The 21,960-nt window shown below is 39.8% G+C and overlaps 1 protein-coding gene across 2 annotated transcripts in view; it reads right to left on the bottom strand.

Annotated features, from left to right (window-relative positions):
* The window catches only part of BRINP3 (BMP/retinoic acid inducible neural specific 3), a 714,331-nt gene that overhangs the window by 602,770 nt on the left and 89,601 nt on the right, over positions 1-21,960 (bottom strand). The window lies entirely within an intron of this gene.

The raw sequence follows: 21,960 nt of genomic DNA on the forward strand, positions 1-21,960 counted from the left end.
AAATTTGAAAGTGAAAGTCCACCATACATGAGCACTGGTGCTCACGGTTTATGCAGCAGAGGCCATATTTATAATCTTTCAAAACTTAGGTGCAACAAGCAAAGATCACATTAAAGTGAAATTTCAGAGGTTAAAAAACTTTATAACATAAGTATCACATAATGTTTGTCCCCATAGAGGTAACACAATATTAATTTTGCAGTACTTTGATAGTCACTTGACAAAAAGAAGTCAGTTCAGTTTGCACTGTTTACCAAATATATTCAATAGGCAGAAGTACAATCCAAAAAAGAACTTACCAAGCATGGTGTGATAAGTCCTTAAAGAAAAAAGCTCCCAATCTTAATTGCTATAAGTCCTGACACAGAACTGTGTTTCAGAAGCCCTGTATCAGGGGAATACTTCAAATCTGCAAGGCCTTATGTACCATACACAAACTAATATATGATAAAGAAGCAGACTGGCTAAACACAGCCTTACGAGTACACGTCCCACAAAGAAAGCACCGCTCAGCAAACAAAGCACTACTAACAATCCCTTCAGTAAAGTCAGCAAAATTAACCCAAGTGAGAGAAAGGGCTTTATCATTGGCTGGGCCCATACTATGGAACACGAAGCCCCCTGAACTCAGATTACAGAATAATCTCAAAACTTTTAAGAAAATTTTAAAAACATGGCTCTTTAAAAAAGCCTTCACTAAAAAGAGTGTGGAGGGTAGAGAATGAAAGTACAAGGTAATGCAGATAAGAATGAATTTAATCAATCCTACATTTAAGAAGTAATATCTCAAAGAGATAGTAACTCAATAATATACTTGGACTTGACCAACATTACTCAAATAATGATTTTATTTATGAAATTGTAACCAAACTTTATTGGCACCTGTTAGAATGTACGATATCCTACATTTACTTACCTTAGTCTATGTGCCTATTTGTAAACCATCATGATGGAAAATAACTTAGCGACGGTATAGAAAAGTTTTTAAATAAATAAATATTGCTCTTAACAGTCCTGCAAATAGAAAGGGCACATCCATATTTAAATAGTCACACGAGTCCAAACACCAATTGAAAAGCACTATAAAACTGAAATAATCTAACAATCAGATGATCAAAGAATGTCTCTTGATGTCCTCATTTAATCTATTTGGGGAAACAGTATTAAGTGCACAAATCAAAACTGCTCCCCAAAATGGTTTCGCCTCTCGATTGCCCCACACAAATCTGAAGGATCATGTTCAAGTATGGACTACGGCAAAGGAGAAAGTGTGTGTAAAATGCAGGCATTGTTGTTCCAGAGGAGAAGCAATTCTCCTGAAGGTGAATTTTAAGACCGGCACGTGGACACACAAGTGCGCGCATATATGTCAGCCTCTTCCCAAGAACACGGCCATTTTATAACATATGCGCACGATGTAAAATAGCCTGGGTGTGCCAACATGTGTCCCAGTTTTAAGTGGGGGCATGCCTATGCATGCAAATGCCATTTCTACTGTGTAAGTGGGGATTTTAAAGGGTGCACACTAACGCCAATGCCACTAAAACCAGTTCATTACCAGTTCACCCAGTTAAGAGCTAGATCTTCATACCCCCCCTCTTTTCATAGCCTTCCTTCCCCCCAGTTATCCTCAACCCTTAAAACTGCTGATCTGCCTAGGTTTTCTTTATTTTATTACTTACACCATAGCAGAAGTAACATTATGCGTCAGGGGACCGTGATGCACACTGTATAACTCTACATGCAATCTAGGGTTCACAACATGAAAAAAAAAAAATGACCAGCCCAGATCACTCCCGTTGCCTAGACTTTTTTGTAAGCTTCCAGGATGTGCATGCGGATGTCGTGGGCTTTTAAAATCCACTCGATGCGCACAAGCCCAATATATTCATGCATCCCCTAATTGATGCATGCACCGTGCTTTTAAAATCCACCTTTTGAAGTTTAAGCATTTCTAGTGCTAAATCAAATGCTTTTTAATCAGTCTTCTTTTAAAACCTATATATATATATATATATATATATATATATATATATATATATATATATCATGGTGCAGGGATATTGTGTTACGTAAACCACATACTCAGAATTACAATTAGAGACAAATTTATGTTCAACAAAAAAAAAATCAGCAATTGGATAAACCCCTGTTGGGTCCATAATAGCTGAGTTCCAAAAGTCACAAGATTGACATGACCATTAGCATCTTCAGATTGTTGGATGGTAAGGTAGAATGCACAACTTGATCCAGAATGTTTTTACCATGTGTATATGGGATGATAGGCAAGTCAAGGAAATACTGGAGCATAGCTAGTATAGGCCAAGGACAATATATTTATTTATTGTTTTTTTTATATACCGATCTTCTTACATAGTATGCAAATCAAATCAGTTTACAGAGAACATTTTAACTTGCTTGAAAGCATTACATATAATGAAGAACTATTAAATAACAAATAAATATAAGAAACATGTAAGAACAATAATTTACATGGAGATTAGGAAATAATCCTATTATACAGAAGCCTTGCAAGGAGGCTAATGAAAAAATCCTAATTAACTAACTAAACATGTGGAGGTATCGGATGAAGTAGGGCTGGGGTGCCGGGGAGGATAAGCATTGGGAGGACAACGTGGATGGAAGGAGGAGAGGGACAATCAGGGGGTCTAGAAAAGAAGGAGGGATTAATAGGGAGGGTAGGCTGGTGGCGTTGTACAATTAGAGCGGAACAGAGACATGTATGCATGTGGAAATGGCTTAAAGTTTGGGAGAGGCTTGGGCGTAATCAAGGAAATGCTTGGCTGAAGAGTAACAGCAGAAGATTTGTTTGCATATGGTATACCACATACAAATTTGCCTTGATCAGGCCATTATTTGTACATTATTAGTCCATCCCTACCTGTATAATGTGGTTTGATATGCTGTCATGATAGCACTCATACGGTTTAGAGAGTGAGGCTATCGTTTTTGCTAAATATTTTGTCTGCATTTTAAATTAATCTAGGAGTACAGCATAGACTATAAAACCTAAAGAATTGGCTAATGAGCCAACTAATTTTAAAAAGATCTAGGATGATGACTTTGAAACAATAGTAAATTGTTCTTTTCAAATGATTTCCAGAGCAATGTAATCTGTAAATATCCTGAATATAGGAAAATCGGGATGTCCAAGAATGGAATTAGATGTCATGCCTATACTAATACAAATTTTAAATTTGAATCCAAGGAATTAAAGCAAGAATGAAACAATCGCTCATCTACCATTACTGACCATACGTAAAAAAAAGTCATCCATGTGTCATAACCAGCCTTGTATATGACGGAACTAAGCTGATTGGTAAACAAACTGCTTTTCAAAGGCTGCCACAATGAGATTAGACAGGATGGGGGCTGTGTTAATCTTGTGGCTTTTTTAACTGAGCTATTATGGGCCCTGCACGGGTCATACAATTACAGATTTTTTTTGATAAACATAAATTTATCATAGATTGAAACTCTGATTATGTGGTTTATATGACATTGTGTCTGTTCCTAGATATATATTGACCAAACAAGACAGATTCAGAAGCGTTTGACTAAACACCAGAGTTGCTTAAATGCAGACAGATTTTAAAAGTATGCTGGCACAAAAAGGCCACATACGTGTGTATGCGGGCTGTGTACAAGCAACACAAATTTTAAGAAGCTGTGAAATAGGCGCATACATACCCATACGCCTATGAAGTACAAGGGGGGGTGGAAAATGGGCGGGGATTGTACTGAGCATGGACATTCCGGGGAGGGGCTAAGACTTACGTGTGTAACTCAAATTTTAAAAAGCTGACCATGGTGTACTTCTGCATGTTATCCATGTAACTTTACTGCAGGTCCCGGTGAGAAACAAGTTTAGAGATTTTCTTTTTATTTTATTTGTTAAAATGTATTAATCGTTTAACACAAATTGGTCTAAGCAATTTACAAGTGTTCCATTCACAAAAGTAAAAACATACAAATAAAATCCAAACATTAAATCAACAAAAACTTGTTCTACTGCAGCAAACAATCGCAGGAAGTCTTAATGCGTTAAGGGAAGGCTCATTTCAGTAAACAATTTTTTTAATACATTCTGAATTTTTTTTTAAGGAGTCTTCTAGCCAAAGCTCAAAGGAAAGCGTATTCCAGAAAATTGGAGCAGCTATTGAGAAAGCCGACTCATGTGTAGTTGCAAGGCGGGCATGACGAACAGATGGAATGTCGAGCAAACCTCATTGGGAAGATCTCAACTCTCTTGATGGTTTATAGATTTTTAGAAGTGCATTAGACCATGGGCAGGAGTGTGAACTCAGCAGTTTGAAAATTGTCATACAGATTTTGCACTGGACTCTGACTGATTGGGAGCCAATTTAGTTTTTGAAAAATGGGAGATCTTGAGTTTTGGGGCTTTCAGCACAGCATGAAGGTTTGGAGTCAAGTGGGGGGCTTACAGGATGAAGAACCAGAGAGGTCTTGAAGACCTCAATATCAATTGGACATATTGGTGGACTATTTGGAAAAACTGGTTTCTCCTTCACACGAGTATCTTTTAAAATCTGCCTGCATACGAGCGTAAAAGTCGTTAAAGCCCTAGTGGAAATACACATGGGACATTTGAGTCACCTTTTAAGATTATGCACACACATGCATGCCAGGCAGGGGGATTTGAAAAGCTTCTTGTGTACTTAAGCACATAATATAAAATTGCAGCATATTTCTACTCACATGCAGATACATGAGTTCCTTTTAAAATTATCCAGCAAGATGCGAACCTTCATACTGGCAGCAGTATGAGTGCTGATGCATGCCCAGGAATGTGATAATTTATAACTTGCACACGTTATACAATACAGTAGGGGGCGGATTTTAAAAAGCATTTACATGCTTAAATCTGGGTTTTACGCATGTAAATGCACTTTACTCGAGTAAGTGGGCTTTTGAAAATTGCTACAATATATGCCATTGAATCGTCCATAGGATTTATTCGCATAAGTGCACTTTACGTGAGTAAATGGCTTTTGAAAATTGCTACAATAGTAGTTACATTTATGCGCATAACTCCTTTGAAAATTACCCCCCAGGTGCAAGCCTATGTGCGCCTAATTTTAAATGGGCATGCACCTAGTCGCATAAATGCCACTTCTACCACGTAAGTCAGGGAATTTTAAAAGGGGAGCATGTCCACACCATTGTCAAGTCACCAGTTTGCACCGTTATGAGCTAGGTCCTTCAACTCCCCCTAGTTTAATAGCCTGCATTCTCCCCAGTTACCCCAGACACTTTAAACCCCTCTGAAACAGCATTTTTGTCTGACTTATAGCTCCTCCATAGCATAAGTAAATGTATGTGGCATGGGACCCGAGTATGCACCCAGGCACACAGGGAGATACAGCCCCATCTCTTGCCTCACCTACACCACTCCTATTCCCCATTCCTTTTTGAAACTCCCTGAGATGTGTGCACAGCCCGAGATGCATGGGTATCTCAGAGTTTTGAAAATAGGATGGGTGCATGTATACCCAATTTTTGTGCACATCCCCTAATTTATGAGCACACCAGGCTATTAAAATTCACCTTGAAAAGGATTGCTTCTCCTCTTGAACAACTCTGCCTGCATTTTACACACATTTTCTCCATTGCAGTAGTCCATACTTGAACATGTTCCTTGGGATTTGCGTGAGAGCAATCGAGAGAGTAAACTCTGTTTTAGGAAGAAGGTTTGATTTGTGCACTCAATACTGTTTCCCCAAATGGATTAAATGAGGATATCAAGTGACATTCTTTGATCATCTGTTCATTAGATTATTTTAGCTTTGTAGTGCATTTTCATTGGTGTTTGGACTTCTGTCACTATTTAAAATTGGATGTGTCCTTTCTGTTTGCAGGACCGTTAAGAGCAATATGGCAGTTTGAAAGTACTCCCCTGATGCAGTCCTTCCAAAACACATTTCCATGTCAGAACTTGTGACTTACAAGTGGGATATTATTTTTTAAAGAACTTATCAGACTATTGCAAAAGAAGTACTTTTTTGGATTGTACTTCTGCTTGAGTATGTTTTAAGTAGTGAAAGTTAGACTGAGTTTCCTTTTGTCAAATGACTACTTCAATAGTGCAAGATTAACATTGTGTGACCTCCATGAATGACAAACATTGTGTGATACCTATGTTTTAAAGTTTTGACCCGAGTACTTCCACTTTGTTGTGATATTTTTTCAGTTCACCTTTGTTTTGAAAGATAGAATATCCAGAGCAATGATTATAAATATGGTATCAGATGCATTAATGCTAAGCACCAGTGGTCAAGTATGATGGCCCTTCACCTTCAATTTTCATTTTGAAAATGTGTTACTCTGTAGGATAGTGTCTCTTTTTTCATGTCTATTTTGTAGTAGTTTAAGGTGTCTACATTAAAGCCAGAAAGGCAATATGAGTTACTAGCTAGTTATAATGCCAGTGGTGCATCTGATCTTAATGCCTAATCTATAAAACTAATGCTATACTTAGTCCAGCAGTAATACCAGAGCCATCTTTAAGACAATAAAGCCATGGTAATGGCGAGCATACAGTGTCCCTTTGCTAACCGGCAAAAAATGAGTTGGATGAACAACAAAAGAGCCCCCCCCCCCCCCCCCATTAAGAATGGAACTGGGCTTCTGAGGCCATAATGCCCCCATACTCAAAACACTTTTAAGCATTTGGGGCCTTGGTCTCTCCCCCACATTTTATTGGGCCCCCCCACCATCCTTCCCCCTCTCCCTGCCCCAAACAAATCACAGCCTTCATTTCCCTCCCTCAAAATATGTGCCGGTATTTGTGGCCCTCAACAACCCCACTAACCCCCACATTATATCCAGAGGCCCACCCTGAATCTTCAGTGGCAGGAGGGAACTGGTTTCCCTCCTGCCAGCCATGATGTCAACTATAAAATGTCACTATAGATACTCTGATCACATTGTCAGTGCATGATTAGGTGCAATGTCTAAAGCCTCTACTGAAAGGTGGTAAGGAAAATGCAATTAAATAACTTGGGGTGGATATAACAGCTCCCATAGGTGGGAAGGTGAGTTGGAAAGTCCAATGGCATGTATTAACACAAATAACCAGCACAAAGGTTAATTATACTTCTTGAGAGATACTAAATATTACTGCATAAAGTTACCTGTGTTAAGGTTCTTGCTATTAAGTGCTGGATAGCAAATCGAGCATAATAGATAATGAGGCTATTACACTAAATTTTGATTATAATGGGCTTATCTGCATGTGAACTGTTACTATGTGGTACTGCTAATGCATGTGTAAAAAAAAGCATAATACAATATAATCTCTATTAATGTGTCTCAAATGCAACTATTAACATTATATGACCTCCAGTATATAAGCCTCTTAATTATGTTTACCGCAGAAAAATACATTTGGTGTTCGTGTAAAAATGATATATAGATTTTGGAAATCAAGAACTGACTAAGCGAAGGGTTCATCAATTTTCATTTCTTTGGAGTGATATAAATGTTCTGGATGAAGTTCTTTATGATGTGTATATTTATCCACAGTTCACTATGGGTGAGCTATTGTTCTTCAGCACCATGCTCTGGACAGCTCCTGTGATAGAAAGACTTGTGTTCACACCAAAATCAATAGCTTTTTTTCAGAATTTTGAAACAAACTGAAAGACAAAGGAAAAAAAAAAGTTAAAAAAACATTCACCCTAGGAGGAGGTGCTACTGGAAAAGTCAAGTTTAATAATCAATTTTATTTTATCGAGATAGATAATGTATGTATGTGTATTTAAGGAAACACTGCACATAAAAAAAATGTGGATTGTAAGTCAGGTTTCCATAGTCACATGTCCACATTAAGGAAATCTGACACCCTTTCCAAAATCATTGCCATGTATGGTAAGTGATTACAGACTTTTTTTTTTTTAATGTCTGTCTATTCCTAAACACAAGATACTTAGTAGCTGGTGTAAAGGTAATGTACTTACTTTATATATATTTTAATATTTTTTATGGTTTATCATCTTATTCCATGTTAGACTTCATTCATTAATTTTTTTCAGATTTTTTAATATCACATTTGTTTTTATTTTATTCTTCTGTTTTAATATATATAATTTCATGGGATCAAGATTTACATACAATTGTTAATCATGCTTTCCTTTTTCTTTGGGAGATTTATGGGCTTTTTTTTTTTTTTACCTGGAGAATTTTGATCAGTATCAGTCTCATTACCATGACCCTGCCTACATGCAAACTTCTATTGACAAGCAAAATAGCAAGGAATAAAAAAAAAACCCACATTTAAACAGAATTTTTGATTGGCTTTCAAACATACAATTTTGGTGAGAGAGTGTGAGCAGCAGAAATTATTTTTCTTTAAAAAATGTCTTTATGAAAGGTATGTTAACTTCTTATAGGCTTTGATGCCCCCCTCTTTTCAGAGCTTCAGTCTTGAATGGCTAGGTAGACTTTTGATGGACTGTTTTTTTTAAGCAACACTGCATGATGTTTCAGTCCTTCTGAATGGTTTATCTTCTCAACAATATTTTCTTTTTTTTTTCATAGTTTTGGATTTTGATTTTTTGATAGATCTCTTATAAGACCATGATATGTGTTTGTTTCCCTTTGTAATACCACATAAAGGGGGTCATTTTCTAAAGGGATCACATACGAAAAGTCCCTTTTTGCATATGCTACCTAGATCGGGGCGGAGTTGGGGCGGCATTGGGGTGGACTCCGTGACAACTTCACTGACGGTGAAAGGTAAGACTCCTTATCGCTGCCAGTAGCGTGTCCAATAGTGCCACCTTTCATGGTGGCACTATTGGGTGCGAAAGCTGGCAGTGATAGCAGTGCAGTGGTGTGATCACTGCCGGATTGCGCAGGCTCGCCCCCCCCTGCGCCCCCATTACCACTGAATTCATAGAGATCTGCGGTGTTAGAAAACCTAGGCCAAAGTTCTAAAAGGTATTCACATGGATCTACTGCATTGGATTTGAGTGATAAAGCCATTATTCTGAAATTTATATTTGCATTCTTTATTCCCTTCTCTTTACCATATGAGTAGAAGTAGTTCATATTACCATATTTCTGTTTCATGAAGGAAGTGGAAATAGTGCATCTTATTTCCTACAGTACAACTTGATAAATAAAACCTACGGTGTCAGCTTTTATTCTTTTGCTATCTCCTTAGGCAAGGCTTAGGAAAGGTTGGTTATCCCATGTCAGTAACCATTTTTATATAAGTATGTATGCATATGTATTCTTTACACAAAAGAAAAAAGCAACAAATGTTTTTATTCAGTGGGACACACATCTTCCTAAATAAAGTTATCTGGGTAAACATACCCACATAACTCTGAAATCTAGCTGGATCCCAGGGCATCCAGCTTTCCTCCACAGGAATGCTAGTTGTGCAAGGTATCAGTGTTTCTTTCAAGGTAATCTAACAGTATCACTGGTAGCTTATGTGACTAGCATTGCTGTCAGGGCAATACCAAATATAGAAGGAGCCAGGCAAGTTCTGAATCTTGATTGGGGGGGGGGGGGGGGGGGAGGGAGGATTAGGGGAAAAGGCATATTGGTATAGCCCTTAGATTAATAACTTTTTGGACTTTTGTGGGGAGTAAGAAAAGGGATAAAGATTTTGGGGTCAGGAACATTAATTACCTATTTTGAGGACCCTGGGGGATAATGTTCCAGGATCAGGAAAATTATCAGCAGTAAGGTAGACTATCAAGCCTGTCTCACAACCAGTGCCATCTTGGATCAATGTATATAATTATATATAATTTCATTGAAATTGCCTAATTCTGGAAAAACAATTGTACATCCCTACTATTTATCATATTTCTTTTCTGGACCACATGTCTCTTTGGACATATCCATCTCCACAGTACATTTAAATCATTTACTGCAGACCATATTCGCTACTAAAGTTCCTTGTAAAAAGGTGAACACACACATACTATTCAATACACAAACAAGGTTATCTGTTATTTGTTAAATATTATTGTTACTTTCAATGCTCCTTGTAATAATGTTCAATGGTTGATTGTTATTGTTCAATGTTCTATGTAAAAAAAACCCAAGTCTAACCTCCCAGACCAGGGCAACCTTTTTGTTACTTGTAAACCGGATTGATTTGTATTGCATACAGGAATTCCGGTATATAAAAATTAAAAATAAATAAATAAATAAATAAATCTACTATTTTCATCCTCTACATATGTGCTCATTCAGGACTTCTGTCAAATTCTCTTTTCTGGGTCTTTTTGCACCATTATTGAATCTATTATTATGATTATAAATTCTTACATCTTATACACACTTTGTCAATTGTATTCTGCACTCCATTCAATTTTACAATTTGTATTGGACAATTGTTAGGTATGCCACAACATGGCCATGTCGGGTTTTAATAATGGTTTAGGCATTGAATTCATTTACATTTAATTGCATTTTTATCTGGCTGATTTATATATTTGACTACCTATTTCATTAATAATTAATTTTAGAATTTTTTTCAATTGCATTTATAATTTATGTATATTATCTATATTGCATTGCATTTTCATCTGGCTGTCATATATTTGATTAGATGTTTATTTATTTATTATTTACCACCTTCTCTGCATCACTGCTCATCCACCTCTGCCATTATTATAACATGAAAATCATTTAAAGATGAAATATTGCAGGTTCGAAGATAAGAGTGTTTATAATGCTGTAGTAAACCTTTTGTGTTTGCGTGTGTTAATGGGACAGTTCATGTCTTATAGATGAAATGCAGAGATGTAATGTCTTAGAAAATGTACTAGGATTATTAAAAATTAGAAAATGAAAATTTACATAAGGATGCCATGGACCTTAAGTCATCTAGTCCATCCTCTTGCCTCCAACTTTGCAAAAATTCCAAAATATTATGCTTTGTCCTGCAGACCAGGGGGGTGCAGTTTTGCTTATTAGCTGGCCTACATGTGTTTTCATATAATGTAATAATGTCACGCATATTCTTTGTCACACACCCAAATGTAATCTTTGCTTATATTACTTTTCACTTGATGTCGTCATACTACCTGGAAGACCATGGGTAATGGAAAAAACAAAACAAAACATTGATACATATCAGACTGATGATTTCCCAGAGAAGCTCCTCAAGGTCTGCTCATCTTGTTAAGAAACAAACCAACCAACCGATACTATTGATTAACAACATCTGACCTCATCATGAAACAATCTTCTTGCAACACCAGTTCATGCACTTATGTTCATCACAATTGTCCCATCTTAGATCACCTTCCTGCTTTCTTTCCTCTTTCCTCCCAAAAAAGGAAAACTAGTCAAAATTTTGAGACACAGGATGCTAAACAAATGAACTCACATGCCTCAGACTTACATTGACTTCTTTGCATTGTAAGGAACTGATCTTGGATTAGGAATGGTGAAATGGGCAGCTACAATTCAGAAATATGAACTGACCAAATGCCTATATATATATATATATATATATATATATATATATATATATATATATATATATATATATAGATAGATAGATAGATAGATAGATAGATAGATAGATAGATAGCTAGAGATAGATAGAGAGAGAGAGAGAGAGAGAATGAAACATGATTGCAGAAGTAAAAGTTTAGGAGGACTATTTTGCAATTCTACATGAAGCAGCAGTACTATGGTTGGATGAAGCTTCAATAGTCTTGTAATAAAAAAAAATACAAAAAAAAGAAAATATTCATGAACAGGAAAATGATGCAACTGATGAGAATTAGCAGTTATTAACTTGGACATGCCTGAAACAGATATGGATACCACACCAACAACAGCATTGTAGCTATACATAAATCTATGGCTCTGGAAAGGTTTATTGACATATATATAGTATAGTTGGAAAATGACTTTTTGCTATGGCGTAAACTTCTAGCACACCAACAAAAAATGATGTCTTTAAGGTATGGGTCCTAAATCTATGATCCTTGAAAGATACAAATAGATCATTTTTTTCCCAGAGTAATCAAAATAAAAGACTTAAAACTGGATCACATGCATATAAATAAATGTCATCTATACTTGCAGATATGTTAAAAAAAACAAACTTGTCCCTGAATCATCTTGAATTTACTGAGGAAATACTTTTCTTTCATACCACCAGGGTAAACGTGTAATACTACTACACTGGCTGGATTTGGTGGGAATTCCAACCAATTTCTCTATAATGAATGGAGAACGGACCTTGAAATACAAAGAACTAAGCAGATTTCACAATTTGTCGTCTTCATTTGACGTCCATTTATGAACAGAAATCACAAAAGAACATTCTGGAGCAACAAAGCACAGCGAGGAACTATAGACAGCAGGGTCACTCACATATATAGGCTAAACTTACAGAGGTGCCCACACTGATGCAAAGAATGTGGCTGATTTCAGCAAGTGCACTTTATGCAGTTTTTCAAAGCAGAACTTCTGTCTTTGAAAAGTAGTGCAAGGTACACCCATTAAAACTGGCACAGTACTTTCAACTGAGAATGGAATGATTCCCTATGAGGAAAGGCTAAAGAGGTTAGGGCTCTTCAGCTTGGAGAAGAGACGGCTGAGGGGAAATATACCTAGAGGTCTGTAAAATAATGAGTGGAATGAATTGGCTACGCTTTCAAAAAGTGCAAAGACTAGGGACAACGCAAAGAAGTTACTAAGTAATACTTTTAAAATGAACAGGTGAAAATACATTTTTAACTCCATGCATAATTAAGCTATGGGGTTTATTGCAGGAGGATGTGGTAAAAGCTGGTAGTGTAGCATAACCCATTATTAAGGTGGCACTTGGGGGAAATCCACTGCTCAACTCTGGAATAAGCAGCATGGAATCTCTCTACCCCTTGGGATCCTGCCAGGTCTTGTGACCTGGATTGGCCACTGCTGGAAACAGGATTATGCGTTTGAGAAACCCTTGGTCTGACCCAGTATGGCAATTCTTGTGTTTTTATTGGCGCCCTCTTTAGAAGCCTTGAGGTGTTTGACACTCTTGATGCTACTTGGGCTTCTCTGAAGATGCCATGGAATACTCCTTCCACTACTGTACCTTTTTGTGCCTTAGAATGTTCATGCCATCTTTGGTACAACTTTGCCACACTATTCATACCTTAGATTTCTCTTCCCCCTTCTGATGATGTCCAAGTCACAAAGACTGTGGCAAAGTTGTACCAAAAGTAGTATGAACAGCCTAAGGCAACATAAAGGTACAAGAGGTTACTAGTAGTGGCAGAAGGCTTGCATGACACCATGAGGGGTGCAAAGCAGTAGGAAGAGTGACCAGAACAACCCAAGGCTTCAAAAGAGGGCACAAAAAGTGGTATATCCAGATATGGGGGAAAATAGATATGATGCATAATCACAGATATGTCTGCCATATTTGGGAACATCACATGCAAAAATCAATAGATTGTGCTCAGCATTTTTAACCTCCTGACCCCCCCAAGCCTCCTGACCCCCCCAAGCTGGCCAAAAGTTCCTTTTGGGTCCAACGAGGGTCCCGGAGCGAACCCGCGGGGAATCACGTGACGTCCGCGTCACTCCAACGTGACGCCGACATCACATGCTCCTCGCAAAGGAGTTCAGAAATGGCGTCCTGACTCCCCGCTCGACCACCAGGGAGTTTTGGTAAGTCTTGGGGGGGGGGGGGGATTAAGGAGGGTGAGGGGTTTAAATTTTTATTTAGGGAATCGGTGCACGTATGGACATAGACTCAACTTATGGAATTCTCCATATGTCCATATTGACCGAAATTGACCCCCCCTTTCAACTTATGGACTTATGAACATAAACTTTTGGTCTGCACATCCCTAGCAATTAAACCTGTAGTTTGCATAGAACATTATAAAAAGAGTGTCGATTAGGAAGTAACTGGACTGAATATACCTTCTTTATAATCATCTTATCATGGTCTGTGGGTTATTGAAAGACTTTTGAATGCATTCCCAGATCTGTCCTTTTCACAACTTTGCCTGGCATTCTTCTGACAGCTATTCAGTGTCCATGGTTGGGTCTTTGCATTAAAATGCACTATGCAGTAGATAGAACCAAACAGGAATTCTTGAATTCATCCTGACACTATGTGATCAGTACAGTTTTAAACAGGTGGAGGCCAATTCATTTGAGGCTGAATTTTAAAAGCCCTGTGCATGCAGAATCAGGGAGATAAGTGCGTGGCTGGGCTGCGTGTGCGCCGAGCAGATTTTCACAGACATGCAGCCACATACGTATCTCCGGTATGTGCATTGGATGGGCTACACAATAAAAAGGTGGGCTGGGGGTGAGGTCTTGGTGGGTCGAGACAGCACCATTAGGCACCGGCCCAATGAAGTGCATGCCAGGATCCTAGCATAGCACACAACCTGTTGCTGCTCCAGAGAGCAGGTAAGTTGTAAAACAAAAAATTGTAGGGTAGTTAATGGGGTTTTAGGAGTTGGAGGTAGTTGGGTAAAAGAGAAGCAGATTAGGTAGGGAGTTTAGGACGTTCCCTCCCAGTCCACTCCTTCACTGGAGTGCACTAAGAGAGAACAGGGGAAAGGGCCTATTACGTCGCCACGTGAATCTACTGAAATCCACTCATTTATGCACGAGAGAGGGCATTAACACACACACACACCAATTTAAAAACAAAAAAAAAAAAACGGCACATCCATGTGCCACATGACAGGAACCGCACGCACATGGACGCCTGCGCAGAATTCTGAAAGTCTCCATTTTAGTGGGTGCTTTTGTATGTGATTGGTAACACCAGATCTTTAAGTATTTAGGTTTACTACAGAATTATATAGGGGGTGGACACATTTAACCAAGCTATTCTATATCGTTATTTATATTTCCTTTTCTAAGGAATTCTGGAATATATTTTTTACTGAGCGGCAGAATGTGTGAATGAATGGAACAAAATGCTTTGATTAGTAATACTACCAGGTGATCATTTTCGAATAGGGTGTAGACTTTCTATAGCCACTGTATATTATATTGTCTTAGGTATGCTCTTTGCGGGTTTATGTTATTTATGTTTAATAGGTTTATGTTTTGTTAATTGCTATTTTTAGAGGCTCGGACAAGTGGTACCAGATATACATTATTTCCCTAAAGCAGCTTTTCAGGTGAAACAAGGCTTCTGTCTGGAACTTTTGTCTGTAGGCACTGCTTGGAATTTGATGCTTGCAGCTGATTTCTTTATACAAGCAAATAAAGAAGTTAGTTTACGCCATAGCCCTCTGAGGTCTTGTTTGATGCAATCCTCTTACTCACTTTTATGAAGTTTTTCATCATTTTTTATTACTTTGTAAAAAGTTTTATTTTTTCTCTCTGTAATTAAACCCAAATCAATTAACCCACATATAATCTATTTATGCTAATGGCAATAGTTATAATCAAATGTATTCTTTTTTTTATGTAATATTGATTTCAATTTAACTGCAGTAGAACCCTCTTTATTAGTGATATATATTTTTGTGGACACTGCTTCTTAGCTCTGATGGTCTTTTTCCTGCTGAATTTAAGTCATAGTATTGGCTGCAAAATTACTTTGCACTCACAGTAAATATCACAGTGACTGTTTTCATATCAACTTATTACAGCGTGACATTGACAAAGGTTGTTGTGAATACTAGTAGAAGGAAGGAAGGATATGGTCATGATGCTTGCATTCTGAGCCAGACTGTATAAAAATTCAGACTGAGCCACAGTGATAATTTCTCTAAAACCTCTCATTAAAACATGAGTACTATGGATTAATGTGGTAATCTGGTCTGTAAATTTAGACCACCACATAATTGTAGTGGGTACCACATGCTTCTTTGTTTCTGTGGTAAAAAGACCACAAAAAAATCCTTGTAAATTCCAGTGACATATTTATACAAACAGATAACAAAAATTCTTCTGTCCCTCCAGTTTTTCAAATCTCTATTCATTATGCCTAAAATTAAAGATGTTATAGGGGCAATTTTACTCACCATTGATTTGATATAAGTTTACTAACTATTTGATGGTAATATCACTGAAAAGGAACGGGGTCTCTATTAGGGATGTGAATCGTTTTAGGACGATTAAAATTATCGTCCGATAATTTTAATATCGTCTTAAACCGTTATGGAACACAATACAATAGAGATTCTAACGATTTATCGTTATAAATCGTTAGAATCGTGAGCCGGCACACTAAAACCCCCTAAAACCCACCCCCGACCCTTTAAATTAAATCCCCCACCCTCCCGAACCCCCCCCCCAAATGAGTTAAATAACCTGCGGGTCCAGCGGCGGTCCAGAACGGCAGCGGTCCGGAACGGGCTCCTGCTCCTGAATCTTGTTGTCTTCAGCCGGCGCCATTTTCCAAAATGGTGCCGAAAAATGGCGGCGGCCATAGACGAACACGATTGGACGGCAGGAGGTCCTTCCGGACCCCCGCTGGACTTTTGGCAAGTCTCGTGGGGGTCAGGAGGCCCCCCACAAGCTGGCCAAAAGTTCCTGGAGGTCCAGCGGGGGTCAGGGAGCGATTTCCCGCCGCGAATCGTTTTCGTACGGAAAATGGCGCCGGCAGGAGATCGACTGCAGGAGGTTGTTCAGCGAGGCGCCGGAACCCTCACTGAACGACCTCCTGCAGTCGATCTCCTGCCGGCGCCATTTTCCGTACGAAAACGATTCGCGGCGGGAAATCGCTCCCTGACCCCCGCTGGACCTCCAGGAACTTTTGGCCAGCTTGTGGGGGGCCTCCTGACCCCCACGAGACTTGCCAAAAGTCCAGCGGGGGTCCGGAAGGACCTCCTGCCGTCCAATCGTGTTCGTCTATGGCCGCCGCCATTTTTCGGCGCCATTTTGGAAAATGGCGCCGGCTGAAGACAACAAGATTCAGGAGCAGGAGCCCGTTCCGGACCGCTGCCGTTCCGGACCGCCGCTGGACCCGCAGGTTATTTAACTCATTTTGGGGGGGGGGGGGTTGGGGGGGGTGGGGGATTTAATTTAAAGGGTTGGGGGTGGGTTTTTAGGGGGTTTTAATGTGCCGGTTTTGCGATTTTTAGATTTTTCACGATTTTTCACGATATTTTACCCCCCCAAATGGCAACAATACGATTCCCTCCCCCTCCCAGCCGAAATCGATCGTTAAGACGATCGAGGACACGATTCACATCCCTAGTCTCTATCTTTGTCTGCTAAGCCAATAATCTGGACTGCTGTAGCAGGATTCAAGGAAAGGAAATTAACGGGTAAGACCAAATTTCATCTTGCTGTCATCCCCCTCATTCTAAATCTTGGGGTGTACATAACACTTTTGATGCTGCTTTGCCCATCTCGCTGTGCCTTAAGGTGTTCATGCTTCTGATTGGGCTGCTTCCTCACCCTTCAGTGTCTTAGCATGCTTTGGGATGTTCATCATTGGGTCCCTCTTTTGGTGCCTTGAGGTGTTTTTTCCACCCACTATTTTTAGTGTCCTTTTCCCCTTGTTTGATGCCTTGGGGTGTTCATGCCACTATTTGTGCTGCTTTACCACTCTCACAGGGGCAGATTTTAAAACCTGTGTGCTCGGCCTACATTTATGCGCGCTACCCGGTGCGCACAAATGTACGTCTCAGTGGTGTAGCCACAGGTGGGCCTGGGTGGGCAGGTGCCCACCCAACTTAGACCCAGGCCCACCCAACTGGCACCGGAACTGCAAGGCTGTCGCGGGATCCCATCCCCGCGACAGCGAACAAGAGAACCCATGCCTCACGCGCCATCACGGCACACGTGGGGAAGCGCTGCTGCGGCCGTATGGCCAACCGGTCTTCCTGTTCGGGGGGGGGGAGCGGAAGCGCCGCGCGCAGCTTCCGCTTCCTCCCCCCAATGCAGGAAGATCAGCTGCCTCTCCTGCTGCCACCGGCCTCCTGCTATCTTCAGGTCAAACGGCCCGCCGAACTTCCTGTCGGGGGGGGGGGGGGAGGAAGTGGACGTTGTGCGCAGCGCTTCCGCTCCCCCCCCCCCAACAGGAAGTTCGGCGGGCAGTACGGCCCGACGCCCGAAGATAGCAGGAGTCCGGTGGCAGCAGGAGAGGCAGCTGATCTTCCTGCTCTGGGGGAGAAAGCGGAAGCTGTGCACGTGCTTGAATGTGTATGTGTGGATGAGAATGGGAGTGTGTGTGGGTGAAAACTGGAGCCTGGGTGTGTATGTGGGTGAGAATGGAAGCTTGAATATGTGGGTGAATGGGAGCTTGAATGTGTGTATATATGGGTGAGAATGAGAGCCTGGGTTTGTGTGGGTGGGTGAGAATGGAAGCTTGAATATGTGGATAAGAATGGGTGCTTGAATGTGTGTATGTGTGGGTGAGAATAGTACCTTAAATGTGTATATGTATGGATGAGAATGGGAGCTTGAATATGTGTGGGTGAGACTGGGAGCATGGGTTTGTGGGTGAGAATGGGAGTCTGGGTTTATGTGTGTGGGTGAGAATGGGTGCCTGGATGTGCGTCTGTGTGTGCATAAGAATATAAGCCTGGGGAGGGGTGAGAAAGTGAGAACTTGAATGTGAGCTTGGGGGGGGGGGGGGGAAGAGCATATGAGAGTGACAGCTTGAGTGTGTGAGAGGGAGTCTGTGAGAGAAAGCGTGTGTGTGTGTGTGTGTGTGTGTGTGTGTGTGTGGAAGGGAAGAAGACAGTAATAGAAGAAAGACACTGAAAAGGAATTAGGAAATGAGCTATAAGGGAAAAAATGGGAAAAAGAGACCAGGACCAACTGATTAGAAAAATACAAAGATCAGACAACAAAGGTAAAAATATATATCTATATTTTGAGATGTTTGCAATTTAAATATAAGCAACACAACCGCTTTCTCAAAATTTATGGACAGGTAGGAGCTGTGTATAAAATCGTAATAATAAGAAGGCTAAAGTACCAGAAATCACCGTGAATTATGTTTGTATCATTAAGTAAACCTCATACTTAGGCGTAGATGTGAATGCTATGCTGCATAATTTGGCATTATTTATCAGTAAAAAAACAACTAGTAGACCTGCATGCCTACAGCCCACCCATGTTAACCTTGTGCCCACCCAAAAAATCAATTCTGGCTACGCCACTGGTACGTCTGATTTTATAGCATACGCTCGCAGCCACGCACATGTTATAAAATCCGGGTGTCGGCACACAAGGGGGTGCACACTAGTTCACCTTGCACACGCTGAGCCCTAGGGGAGCCCAGATGGCTTTCCCTGTTCGAGGCCGCTCCAAAATCTGAGTAGCCTCTGAAGGGGGGGGGGAGGGGGAAACAAAAAAACAACAATTTTCCTTCGCACCTTCCCCTCCCTAACCCATCACCCTAGCCCTACGTAAACCCCCCCTAACCTTTATTTTAAAAATTGCGCCTGTCTTCGGGCAGGCGTAGGTTGCACACGATCTCAGCTGATGGCCAGCCCTTGAGCAGTGATGCATTTAATTTTTGTTATTGAGGACATTTTTCACATAAAAACAGAAAATGGAGGTTTTTGGGGTTTTTTTTGTTTTTGTTTTTTTTTTACTTATGATGATACTTTGAAATCCATTTTGATGCATTGATTGCTTGAGATTTGGCATCTGAAGTTTTTCCTCCACTTAGAAAAATTGTTTTTTCCATATAAATGTTAGTGTGTATTTAATGTAACAGCTGGGTGCTTCCGTTTGTGATTCTGTTTGTTGTACCTAGGGGGTCTCTTTAAAATTCAATATTATACAAAACTACATCTTTAATATCTTCTGGATGCAAACTTAAGAATACATTTCTCCTAAATTGAGTAACAGGAGACAAATCTGGCCCCATAAACTTTTTTGGGGAGATTAAGAAAAAGATTGCATAATCCATTCTTTTCTGGCTCAGGAATTAAAGAAACCAGAAAGAAGTCTTCCTTAATAACCAGTGCTGAAGAAACGTTTACCTCTTATGTCACAGACATACCATAAGTAAATCTCCTTGAGCGGCATTCTGAATTGGGAGACATTAAATCTTGGCCAATGGTGGCCTAGTTCAAGACTAGATAAACATTTTTAAACTGTTCTTTCCTGAAATGGCCAAACTTTATGAAAATGTATTACATGTATATTTTTTAGTTTCAAGTATTATGCATTGCTTTAATTTTTCTAATCAGGGTCATATTTTCCATAACAGCAGTGAAGCCCAAATTCAAACACCATTTAGACGGACAACATAAAAATTCTCCATTTAAATGTAAAAACAGTATATTCAGTGTCTTAGCTGGCTAGAATTTAGCTGGATAATTTGGAGCATTCCAGAGGTAGATGGGAGGAACCAGCCTGATAAATTATCCAATATTCTGCGTTAGCCAAGTAATATATCTGGCTAATTCTGGTTGTGCACCACAGAATATATCCTATTAGTTAGCCAGATAGATATGTTTATCTAGCTAACCAGCTGAGCCCCACAGCAGCTTATTTGAAAGTCTGGTGCTATAATGTCGCACTTTGTGCTTCAAACTGAGCCTAGGACAGGAGAAGGAACTGGTCTGAGATGGCTGCTTTCCTTTTCTTACCAGCTCAGATCAGTGGAAGCAGAGAAGGAGTGAGGGGGGAAGAGATAGGTGGAAGGAAGATCCACCACTCATGAACTCTGTCAATAATTGCCCCCCCAACGTCCCATGATTCTTCATTAGTTTCACTGTAAGTGTCAGATTGTGTGGCCCTTGCTGTGAAATTGTGGGTGACCAGGGGCACTGATGCACAGATTCTACTAGCATCGTGTGCACAGCTGGTCAATGATTTAGGAAGTATACTAGCACATTGCTTGATATATCTAATATTTATTTAACATATTTATATATTGCATAACCTGTGTAAAATATAAAAGCAGTTTACAATAAAATACATACATAAAAATTTAAAAAAAATCACTCACAAGCCTGCTGCTACCTAACCACAGTACCACTGATAACCCGTCAAGCTTACGGACTCAGCCCCCAAATACCTTCCCTGGATGGAAACATTACAGTGCAGAAAGCAATCCCGTGCTTCAGTTTAAAAAAGTTCATAATTTCTATCGTCCACAGAACAGATGTGCTTTAATTAATTTACAGAACTTCACATAATTAAGTTCTATTCTCACAGATGTGTTCCACAAATTTTGGTGCAACCGACACAAATTTCTGACTTGCAAAATGAATCACGTAAAACATCCATACCCCAGTTGCCACCAATTGGGCTGTCAGAAAGGACCTTAGGGCACAACGTAGTTAATGTCAGGACAATTAATCAAATAGATACTTTGGCCTGTTGCCTTTCATGCAGTGAAACGCCAATGTCAGAAGTTTAAACTTCGCTCTCTGAGAAACTGGCAGGCGATGCAATTTCTGCAAACATTGCTCACATAATGTGATTTCCTATAAACTAATCTTGCCGCACTGTTCTGAAACAACTGAAGGCTCCAAAAAAGATAAGTCGGTAGCCCCACACACACTATGCTACCATAATCCAGGGTACTCAAGACCAAAGCAGACCCTACAGCATACAGTCAATTCTTCTAGATATCCCTTCTCCTAAATTAGCAAGGCTAGAAGTCACCCGAAAACGAGCTTTCTCGGTAGCTGGACCCATTTTATGGAATTCCCTTCCCAATCCTCTTCGTTTAATTTCAAATCCTTCCCATTTCAAAAAATCACTCAAAACCCATCTTTTTCAATTAGCATTTAAAACTCTTACTCCAGAACAAACATAAAGTCTTCTCCACCACTTCATTTACAGCCACCATCATATTTTTCATTTCATTTTTCATTTCGTTTCCCCCCCCCCCCCCCCTTCCTTTCGTTTCCCATCTGTTCCCTAGCCTTCGGACTCACTTTGTCACTTCTCTACCTTCTTCCCTTCCTCCCATATTATTAGTAAAGTTCCACGGCAACAGTTTTATTTTTATTTACTTTAGTAAACACTTGTTTATTTCTA

The sequence above is a fragment of the Rhinatrema bivittatum genome, chromosome 10, assembly GCF_901001135.1.
Source record: "Rhinatrema bivittatum chromosome 10, aRhiBiv1.1, whole genome shotgun sequence".
Lineage (NCBI taxonomy): Eukaryota > Metazoa > Chordata > Amphibia > Gymnophiona > Rhinatrematidae > Rhinatrema > Rhinatrema bivittatum.